Source organism: Canis lupus, chromosome 3 (genome assembly GCF_003254725.2).
Source record: "Canis lupus dingo isolate Sandy chromosome 3, ASM325472v2, whole genome shotgun sequence".
NCBI lineage: Eukaryota > Metazoa > Chordata > Mammalia > Carnivora > Canidae > Canis > Canis lupus.
In genome coordinates, this window is record NC_064245.1 from 24,220,240 (window position 1) to 24,231,612 (window position 11,373).

General features: G+C 39.1%; 1 protein-coding gene across 5 annotated transcripts in view; it reads right to left on the minus strand.

Annotated features, from left to right (window-relative positions):
- XRCC4 (X-ray repair cross complementing 4) overlaps positions 1-11,373 on the minus strand; it is a 252,062-nt gene that overhangs the window by 12,841 nt on the left and 227,848 nt on the right. Inside the window, exon 10 of one of the 5 annotated variants that reach the window (XR_007409743.1) lies at positions 9,280-9,400. The exons of 2 other annotated variants lie outside the window; for them this stretch is intronic. The gene's annotated coding sequence lies outside the window, so the exon portion shown is untranslated. Of the gene's footprint in view, positions 1-7,067; positions 9,401-11,373 lie in introns of those variants that run through there. 2 more of the 5 variants (XR_007409742.1, XM_025438091.3) reach the window with 2 other exon arrangements.

An 11,373-nucleotide genomic window follows, 5' to 3' on the forward strand; every position in this document is an offset into this window, starting at 1 on the left:
GGCATAAGAATTTCCCTCAAAGTTAGTTTTTTTCTTAACATTGTTATCACAAGCCAATAAAATCTACCAATAAAATTATTACTTGCTGCACAAAGCATAGTGAAATAACACTATAAACTTACTTTCTGAGTGTTTTCTGGACTTTTAACTCATTTGCCCTAGTAGTTTTATCAGAACTTGTGATTCAAATGTGCTTGTGAACTTTTGCCCATATGTGCATTCCTTCTTTTGGGTCTGCCTTTTGTGTGACCCTAAGGATATTTGTGACTTTCTTTTTTTTTTTTAATTTTTTAAAAATTTATTCATAAGGGACAGAGATAGGGAGAGGCAGAGACACAGGCAAAGGGAGAAGCAGGCCCCATGCAGGGAGCCCGATGTGGGACTTGATCCCTTGTGACTTTCTTACAAGTAGGGTTCAATGGATCATATATATGTTCTGGGCAGTCACTCCCTCTCTCCTGCAGCAGCAGTATCTTTCTCTTACCATGGCACAACTTACTATAAACTTGTCTATGTTTTCTGTCTACATGTACTAATAATGTCCTAGCCAGTTTCAAACCACTCCACTCCAGCTTCTGTCCCTGTGATACCACGGGAAGTGCTCTTGTCATAGTCACAAACCACTTTTGTATGGGCCAAAAGGTCACTTTTTGGTCCTCAGGTCATTCACTTGCTTTCTCAGATGCATGTGACATGTTGACATACTTTCTTAAGTCTGTTTCCATTATACTCATTTATTTATTCATTCAGGAAGATCTATTCTAGGTACAAAGAGTAGAACAGTAAAAATCACTGGGTTCTTGTGTTTACGGATGACTATGACAGAGACAGAGAAGCAAATATGCAGTTATAAGGGCAATGTAGTCTAGATGTGCTAAATGCTATGGTGGGGAAAAAAAGGTGTTAACACAGGACCTATGAGGAATGGCTAATCAGGATTTAAAAGGTCAGGGAAAGCTTTTTGAGGAAGAGACATTTAATCCAAGTCTTAAAAGATTAATAGGAATTAGAATGGAGAAATATAGTGAGAAAGAGTCCCCGAGACAAAGAGAAGAGAATATGCAAGTGCTTGGAAGTGAAGAGAGAGGGGCACCTGGGTGGCTCAGTGGCTGAGCATCTGCCTTTGGCTCAGGGCCTGATCCCAGGGTCCTAGCATCAAGTCCCACATTGGGCTCCCTGCATGGAGCCTGCTTCTCCCTCTGCCTGTGTCTCTGCCTCTCTCTCTCTCTCTGTCTCTCATGAATAAAAATAAAATATTTAAAAAAGATTTAAAAAAAAGAAGTGAAGAGAGAACATGAAAAGATGGTGTAACTTAGTGTGGATAAAATGAAGAGTTGGCTTTCTTTTTTTTAAAATTTGGTTGGGGGGGGCGGGGAATAGTAACAAAAGAATGATAACAGGTCACCAAAGTAGGGAAGCATCATATCATGAGTGGCCTTAAGACAATTTAAGAATATTGGACTTTTTAAATTCAGGGCAGGAGGGGACAAGTGAGGAGTGTGGACCTGGAAAATAATTGAATCAGGGGAAAGGACTGGGTAGGGGCAGGATTAGAGGGCAAGACTTGTTAGGAGTCTGTGTCAGTGATCCAGGCAACAGTAGTAGTGTTGGTGGGGGTAGAGAAAATTGGTCATTATGGAGGAACAGAATTTAATGATTGGGTGGGGGCCACGATGGAAGAAAATATCTGGTCATGAATGGAAGAGTCAATAATAACAACAATAAGGTTGGTGCTCTCCACCAGTGTAGAAATCAACCAAGTAGGAATGAGATGTGGCTAAAGGTAGAAGGGAGATCATGAGTTCGGCTGCAGCTTACTAACACTTCAAAAGCAGAGACACACTTGGACAGTCAGTGGGGACCTGGAAAAGGACTGGCTCTCCTCTGTCTTTCTGAGATAAGGAATGAGGAAATAATTGAGGATTTCTCTGTTCCCAGGAGCTTTCTCAGGGAGATGTCTCAATGACCCATAACACAAGATGTGGAGTGTAGAGTGACAGGTTTCTAGCATGGAAAAAGTAGGAAAAGTAGGAGTGTCCTCCTACTTTCTTCTAAGTAAGAGGACACTTCCCACTACAGACAGATAGAAGCCACAGCTCCAGATCCACAGCTCCAGGAACCAGGGTATCAGGGAATCTCTCACAAGAATCAGACATGTAATGATAAAGGACACATGACTCCATTGCCAAGTTTTTGGCAATATGCTGTAAGAGGCCTCAGGGGTCATAAAGGGTAAGGAGTTTAGGGGAAACAGAAATAGCCCTGAAATAGCTAAAACCTGGGTTGGGGGGCTTGTGTCTTTCGTCAGGATCCTGACAAGGTCTTGGCAATATATCCAAGTTTGGGATCAGCAAATCCAGCCACGTTGGAATAAGGATAGATGAAATAAAGAAAAATATCAGTTTTTTAAATCTCAGCTTTGTTGGCTTGTGAATTTTATTTTGTATTTAATGCTGCATGTCATTTTCAGTGGAGGTCTTGTTTCTTACAAGATCATTGCTTTTGCAGTTTTATCTGGAATAATATGCAAAAAAAATGGGGAAGCATTTCCCTTTTAAATAAATTATTTAAACTGCCATTTGTCTGTTTAATGCCAATGCCCTTCTTACTTGAGATATTGTGCCTCTCTGTGCTGTTAGCAGGATAAAAATGAAAGACTGAAAGACTTCAAATATTTTGGTCCAAGGGAACCATTCTTCCGTTTTCAACCTGAGTTTTCCAGTTATATTCGCATCACTTCTCTATCGACCTTGCTAATACTTTACATACCAATACAACCTAAGCCTTTGCAGTACACTATTAATGGAGTGTATTTCACTTTAGGAAGTCTGTTGGGAATTCCCAGAAAATTATATTTAGTGTATGTTAAAGGCTGAAATTTCTTCTGCAAATGAGTAAATTTCTTCCATGATTAGAACTAGGGCAGAAGCGACAAGGACTAGATCTTGTGGATGACCTGAATTTCTGTAAGCAGAGCACATCAACTTCACAACAGTGCCTTGCACAAGGGTGGCCACCTCCCTTCTGCTGTATTAGTCATTATTAGCCACACCAGGGAGTGGTTTAACTCAGTTTACAAAAAAGGGATTGTTCTGCTACCCTCAGGGGAGTGTTTCATCACGGGAACCAGCTCTGCTGCATCGGGCATCATACTGCACCCATCTTTCCTTCCTAACAGTTTTGGCTAAACTGGAAGTGGCAGCGGATCAACACTAACAATCCTGCACCCTTAACGCAGCTATTTTTGGGCATCAGGCACTGTTGTGCTAAGTGCCATTTTACATGAGCTCATTTAATCTTCAGAACCACCTGTGATGTGAGATTATTGGCTGCATTTTAGAAATGACAAAACTGAAATCAGGGAGACGAAGACATTTCTCAAGGGTCACCCAGAAGGAGGGTTTGAATTCAACTGTTTGACCCTTGAAACTGTTCTCTTAATCTTAATTTTGAATCTGTCACTGGACCAATGGCTTGCAAATTTTGTTCCCAAAGGATGAGGGGGACAGAATTCTTGGATTCTACCCCAACTCTCTTTTTGTTGCTTTATATATTAAGGTTCAATGTAGAGCTCACTGAAATAAGAAACCATATCCATTTTTTAAAGAACAGTTTGAAGTTTCTGCATTTGCTCTGCTCTCTCTGTAAATCAGCTCTTTATCTGACATGGAATCCAGAACTGCCTGTTTTGTCTACTCTAGTGACTAAAAGAAAAGCCTCACCGATGACTATAAAGTCTAAAATCTTGTGTCCGTAATGCTGGGTTAGATCAATGAAGGCCTGTCAAAAGGATCCTATAATAAGACAAAGGGTAGCCAGTAGAAGTCCACTGTCCTCTATCTTTGGCATCAATTTATTAGCCATCTTGTCATACAGGAGTGTCCCAGGACAAGAGGCATGGGCAGGTGTATTTTGTTAGTGGAATGTTGGAAACGGAAAGTTATAACAGTGAGGGCCTAGTGAAGAGACCATGACAGATCAAGTGGGACAGAGAAAAAGCAATTTTTCCCCAATGAACTAGTACCATGTAGCAGAAATTTAATGACAGAGAGCAAGAGCGAGAGTGAGAGCGAGAGCAAGAGATCTTATTTGTTGCATAAAGGACAGCTAATCAGATTTAATTTATTACAGGCCACTCTAAGAAACCACATGCTGAGACTTACAATTTTTCCTAATGACAGTCTTACAGTTAAGAAAATATCACTGTCTTCATTCTAGATAGCTATCATTTCATAATTCAGAGAAAATATTGTGAAAATTTATTATATGGCATGGAAAACTTTTGGAATCAAAGCATTAGTATTATCTAATAGATAAAGGAAGCCCAGATTATAGAGGAAGAATGTATATAAACCACAAACACTCAGCACATCATCTGCAAGGGGTTTCCTGCATTGGACTGCACTTCAAAGTTTTTGGATCTCAAAGAGCAAAAGCTAAGGAATCTGCCATTTTGATGCTGCAGCTAGGCTTTCTTTTCTGGGAACAAAAAACAGCCCAATGTGCCTGTTAGTTATGAATAATTAAGAAAGTAAATATCTCTGTTGCTGAAGCCAAAACAATAACCTGGATTCAGACCTTTTAAGTTCAGAGAATGGGTCTTCAATTTAGTCACATAAATCAGATATGATTTAACAAAATTCTCTTTCTCTGCACATAGTTATTGGGGTGGAGGAGAGTAAAGGGCAGAAAACTAGTTTTTATCTTTATATAAATTTATGCTGCTTTACAATAGCATATTATTGTTTATTGTTAGGAAGACCCTCTCAGCACACAGGTCTATGGTGCGTGTGTGTGTGTGTACGATAAATCGATGTGTTGGGTGCCTGGGTGGCTCAGTCATTTGAGACTCTGACTCTTGATTTTGGCTCAGGTCATAATCTCGGGGTCATGGGATCTGGCCTGTGTTGGACTCCACACTTAGCCAAGAGTCTGCTTCAGCTTCTCTCCCTCTCCCCATGCTCCTATTCCCACTCACAGTCTCTCTCAAATAAATAAATAAAAATTTAAAAAATAATGTATGTGTTTGTTATTGTTCCTGTATGTCAAGATCTTAGTGCTAGAGAATCTGAAAGACTACAGAAAAGTTGGGTATGTTTGAAATTGAGATTTTATAAAAGGTTTTTGATTGGGCTTCAAACGGACTGTAGATGCCCATACTTAGTGTAATAGATGGCCTAAGAGCTGTAGTTTGGGAGAAATATACTGGTATTGAACCATTTGACTGCTTAAGTATATGGGTTAGGGCTCAACTCAGAGGGAGAACATGGGGCTTCCCTTAGAGAATTTACAAAATCATTCTGGAAAGAGACAGATATGTTTATGGACAGGCAGGATATGCGATGGCTCAAGAGGCAAAATTTAGGATAAGGAGAGGAGGAACTTTTTTCCTTTGAGCCTCATGGTAATTGGGCTTAGAGGGGACACATAATACAGGAGAATCGTATTGATTCTAGATGTCTATGCTAGATGGTCCATGTTGATACATCGGTTCTTGCACCATGATCACATGTTACCAAGTGACTCCCTATGGATCCAGCCCCAGTAAATTAAACTAGTCAGTGTGGTGCACTTTCCTTGTATTATTCCCAACCTTTAAGGTTTTCAAGTAATCAGTGTGAACAAAAGGACTGCAGAATGACCACCAAATTTAGCAATATGGAAGTTATTGGAGAGCTTGATAAAATCTTAAAGTAAATAAGGGTAGTCTGCTGTGCTACAGGAATCAAAAAAGGCTTATTGCCCCATTGTGGGATGAAGCAGTATAGGGGGGAGACAGTGTGGTGGGGCAGCAGCTTAACAATACCTATCCTAGGGAGATGAACCTATCCTCTGAGGAGTGGCCCACAGAAGGAGCAAAGACCTAGGTTCTGAGCCAGATGGTTGGGTGAAATGATAAACAATGATCAGGATACACCTGTAGACAGAACCACCCAATGATCACATAAGGTGAAGGCTCAGGTCTTTATTTTGGATATTTAAAGTTAACAAAAACATTTGGGGTGAAAATATCTCTTCAGAACAAGAATTTCCTTTGGATATATACCCAGAAGTGGGAATGCTGGATCGCATGGTAGTCCTACTTATACTTTTTTGAGGAACTTCCACACTAGTTTCCACAATGGCTAAACCAATGTACATTCTCACCAACAGTGTGCAAAGGTTTCCTTTCCTCCACATCCTCACCAACACCTGTTATCTTCTGACTTTTTGATGACAGCCATTCTAAGAGGTCTGAGGCAAAACCTCACTGTGGTTTTGATTTTCATTTCCCTGAAGATTAGTGATATTAACCATCTTTTCATATACCTGCTGAGCATTGGCATGCTGTCTTTGAAAATATGTCTACCGGGTCCTTTTCTGATTTTAAAATTGGGTTATTTGTTGTTTAAATAAATATAAATTCCTCATATATTTTGGATATTAATTCCTTATTAGATATGTGATTTGCAGATATTTTCTCCCATTTCACAGGTTGCCTTTGCATTTTGTTGACAGTTTCCTTTGCTGTGCAGAAACTTTTTAATTTGACTGAGGTCTCATTTGTTTAGTTTTGCTTTTGTTGCTCATGCTTTGGTGTTAATTCCAAAAAAATCAATTCTAAGACCAACGTCAAGGAACTTACCCCCTATGTTTTCTTCTAGGAGTTTAATTGTTTTAGGGCTTACATTTAAGTTTTTAAATAATTTTGAGTTGATTTTTATGTGTGGTGTAAGACAAAGGGTCTTATTTCATTCTTTTGCATGTGGCAATCCAGTTTTCCCAAATATGACTTATTGAACAGACTAACTTTCCCTATTGAGTATTCTTGATGTCTTTGTTGAAAATTAGCTCATTGCAGCATTATTGTTCACAGCAGCCACGATACAGAAATGAACTAAGTGTCCACCAACAGATGAATGAATAAAGCAAGTGTAGGATATATACACAATGGACTATTATTCAGCCTTTAAAAAGAAGGAAATATTATCATTTACAATAATATGGATGACACTGGAGAGCCGTATGGTAAGTGAAATAAGCCAGATACTGAAAGATAAATATATGATCTCAACCAAATGTTTAATCTTAAAAAAAAAATCAAACTTACAGTAACATAGAATGGAATAATGGTTATCAGAGGCAGGGGGATGGAGGATAAGGGGAGATATTGATCTAAGCATACAAACTTTCAGTTTTAAGATAAGTTCTAGAGGCCTAATGTACATCATGGTAAGTATCGTTGTCAGTGATGCTTTGTATACTTGAAATTTGCTAAGAGAGTAGATCTTAAATGTTCTCACTATACACATACACAAAATGGTTAACTACAGGAGGTGATAGATAAGTTCATTAGTTTGACTGTGGTAATTATTTCACAATGTATACACATGTCAAAATATTATATTGTACACCTTAAATATATACAAATTTTATTTGTCAAGAATAAATAAAACTCAGAAAAAATAAATGATCTCATTTTTGGCCTTATACTGATAGGTCTTCAACATATGATTTGTACAAAGAAATGTAAAACTTGAACACAATAAATGCTGAAAGTCTGATATTATAATTTAGACCAATCTCTCAAATTAGATTCAGTGAAAGGTTTGTTCTACTAACATGTCAGTGAGCTCAATCAACAAAACTTCCCATGCCTTATTGCTCTTGTAATTACCATGACAAAAATTTGAAACATTAACTCAGAAAAATCTGTAAATGATCTATTGCATACAGAGCACCACTCTAGGCAAAGAAGATTATAGGGGAGCACAAAATAGATGAAGTCTCTCTTCTAATGGTGTTTGCAATCTGTCAAGAAGAGACCATCAACAAACAAATGAACACATTACATAATATGCCATGTTCTGATAAGTGATATGGAAAATAATGAATCAGAGCAAGAGAAGCAATAGTAAGTAGGAAATGACTATGTAGTTATCTGAAGGGAAGAGCATTCCAGCAAGAGGAACAGCATGTTCAAGTCACAATGACGACATGACTGTGGTTGGAACAGAGGGCAAAAGAGGGCAGGTTAAGAGGTAAAGCCAGAGAGATGAAGTTGGGGGCAGATTGTTAGAACTTTGTAAGAGATGGTAAAGATCCTGGTTTTTACTTGGGTGCGCAGGGATGGCACAGAAGAGTTTTGAGCACAGAAGGAACATGAGCTGATATTTTTTAAAAGCATTTTATTTATTTATTTCAGAGAGACAGAGTGCGTGCGAGCAGGGGGAGGAGCTGTGGGGGAGAGAGGAATCTCAAGCAGACTCCACGCTGAGCAGGAGCCTGACTCAGGGCTTGATCCCATGACCTTGAGATCATGACCTGAACCGAAATCAACAGCTGGATGCCTAATCGACTGAGCCACCCAAGCACCCCGACCTGATATTTATAAATGGTTACTGGCTGCTATGGGAATAGACTATAGAGAGACTAGTTAGGAGGCTACCACCAATATCCCAGGTAAAACAAAATGCTGGCTTATTCTAGTTCTGAAGTTGGCAAAAAGAAAGAAAGAAAGAAAAAAGAAAAAAAATCAGATTCTGGGTGTCTGTTACTCAGAAACTGGATATAGGATGTGAGAAAGGTAGATGAATCCAGGATGTCTCCAAACAAGTTTTTGCCTGGACAGCTGGTTGAATAGAGTTATTACTTATGGAATGGAAAAAGCTGGTCAAGAAGTATGTTTGAGGAGAAAATAAATAATTTAATGTTAGATTTATCATGTTTATTGTATATCCAAGAAGAAAGGCCAGGAAGCAGTTGGCATTTTTCATATGACTAGATGAGACCACTTACCCAACAATGTGAAGAGGTCTGAGTACTGACACCTTTATAGAGATTGGAAATATTAGAAGGAAGTAAAAAAGAATAAAGAAGGAATGGCCAGTGGAATAGGAAGAGAACCAAGAGAGAAAAATGAACCAGAAACCAAGTGTTTTAAGTTATCAGTGTTTCAGGGTGACTAAGATGAGAACAGAAATAAAAGAAATGACCAATGACTTTAGCATGGTCCAGTTAAGACTACAATTTGGAGATGTAGTGGTAGCAGAGGGCATATGCTGAGGAGTGGTCTCTCTATAGTTTAATTCAGTTACTATTTGGAGCGCCTTCTAGAGAAGTGGAAAGCTGATTCTAGCTATGGGAATTAAGGGGGGACACATACAGTGTATCTGTTGCCACAGTCTCCAACACTGAGGCCATCAGAAAGACCATCTCAATGACTATTTTTCTTTAGTTGAAGTTCGTTATAAGGAATCCACTCACTCAATTTTATTCTATTCAGATTTGTGTTCTTACCTTGGCACTCGGGGATAATATTTCTGAGCGCAATAGGTTGTGAGTCTGTGAGATGGAGTTTGTTCTTGATGGACACATTTCTCTAGTTTGTGAACTGTGGGCCAGAAATGAAATGGTAACTCTGAAAATAAAAGCCAGGCACAAAGAGGTTTGTTGTTAACCTTCATGAAAAGCCCTATAACAGTTTAAGTGTCTCACCCTTCTGGGACTAAAGACATCATGCTTTCCCATGACCTGAAATGGAAAATCATTCCACTGTTTCTAGAACACACACCATGTGAAGCTGTCATAAAATATTTTACTTGTTTTATCTTACTTTTTCCTCTTGCTAGTTCCCTTTATTTTGGCAGGAGGTGGGATGTGATGACCTAAATGAGTCTTTTCCACATCTAATTTCCAGATTCTGGGACAAAAGTTTTACTTTCCTATTTAAAAACATATGAACTTCCAGAAGTTATTCAGAAGGAGTCCCACTGAAGGCAAATGTCCTATCAGTTTTAGCAAGGTCTGAAACAATTTATTGGAATGGGGTTTCCATTACCCCATGAACAGATTGGTCACATGAAGCAAATGCACAGTACCGTAAGTGGTATTTCCTGAGGTGATGGATCTCCCATCTCATAGCCTCTGAGCACAAGTTTCATGAAGCATAATGCTTTTTGCATACAAACCTGTAAATGCCCACTGCAGATTTCACCAAATAAGCCTCCTCTGCCTACAAGGTTCTAAAAGTCCATGGCAGGCAATTCAAACAAAACAGTGTTCGCTTCTCTTCACTTTTTTCTCCCTAAGCTTACACCCCTGGGTTTTTGTTAACATTTAAAAAAAGATATTTAAAACTGCACTTCAGCCACCTTGTAAAATGAAAGAGTACATTGTACAGGCACCAAAGGTACACGTCAGTGCTTTTATCAAATTCAGGGTCCTGCTCCACTGCACTAATTGGAACCATGTGTTGAAAATGCAAGACAGGATTTTTTTCCCCCAGCTGTTGTTTAATTAAATGGAATAAAATAAGAACTAAACCTCACATTTCTTCATAAAGAGAGGCTGCCGGGTTGTTCTAATAGCAGGACTGATAGATGATCCTGAGTGGGGATGCTGGCACCTGTGTCAGGGCTCCAGGGACATCGGTAGTCTTTTTAATATTTAAGATATTCTCAATGATTCTGTGATATGATTTAGCCACATTCATAGAATGCCTGACTGCAAATGCTTCTCTGATAAGGAGAGTAGGGAAGCGATAGAAACCCTAATTATTTTCAAGTATGCTGGAAGATTGACTCACAGAGATTCTTTTTTATATTTTTATAAAGTTCAGTCCCTGCAAAAATCATCAGTGAAGTGGAAAAAGTGCCTCCTCCTGCACTTGCCCACTAAAATCTATGGAGAAACAGTGGCCAATACGTGTGCGTCTACTAGAAAGACTGAAAAATACTGCCTCAAGTTTTCTGTTGAAACTTGAAAAACAAAATGTAATTTGATTTTTTTTTAAGTGTTATTTTTGCCACTTTATTTTTGGGGAAAAGGATACTCTATACCTTTTCATTGTCCTGGGATCCAAATCCCAAGGAATAAAAGGTTAGTTCACAATGTCTCCTTTCAGGATTTCAGGCTCTCTCTCATGATGCTTTATGGTATTTAACATCCACTGAATAAGACCAGTGTCTTGAATTCCACTCCCTCCCTCCTGCACCAGTTTTGGATCTAGAACTGGTACCTCTGGACAAAGGGTTGAAGCCTTAGGACAGAGATGTGGATATTGCTTCCAACAGCACAGTTGCACCTATGGCCTCCAGAAGGAGGTGTAAGAAGTGAATTTACGAGAACAGCAACAGTAGTTCCTCCAAAGCTGTACAAAAGCAGCACTCTGCAGGGCATGAGTATGTCATAGCGGGAATGTTCAAGAAACAAGGCCAATTTCACAAGAGGTTAAAAAAATGCTGAAATCACTTGTAAAGGAAATGATGAAATCGCTCTTTCTTGTATCAAGGCCCAAGGCCCGGGCACCAGAAAAGGGTCTCCATTGCGGGCCAGTTGTGTCACTCTACTATCAGGAGTCTTTCAACTTCCAAAGATTGTTGGAAAAGTTCA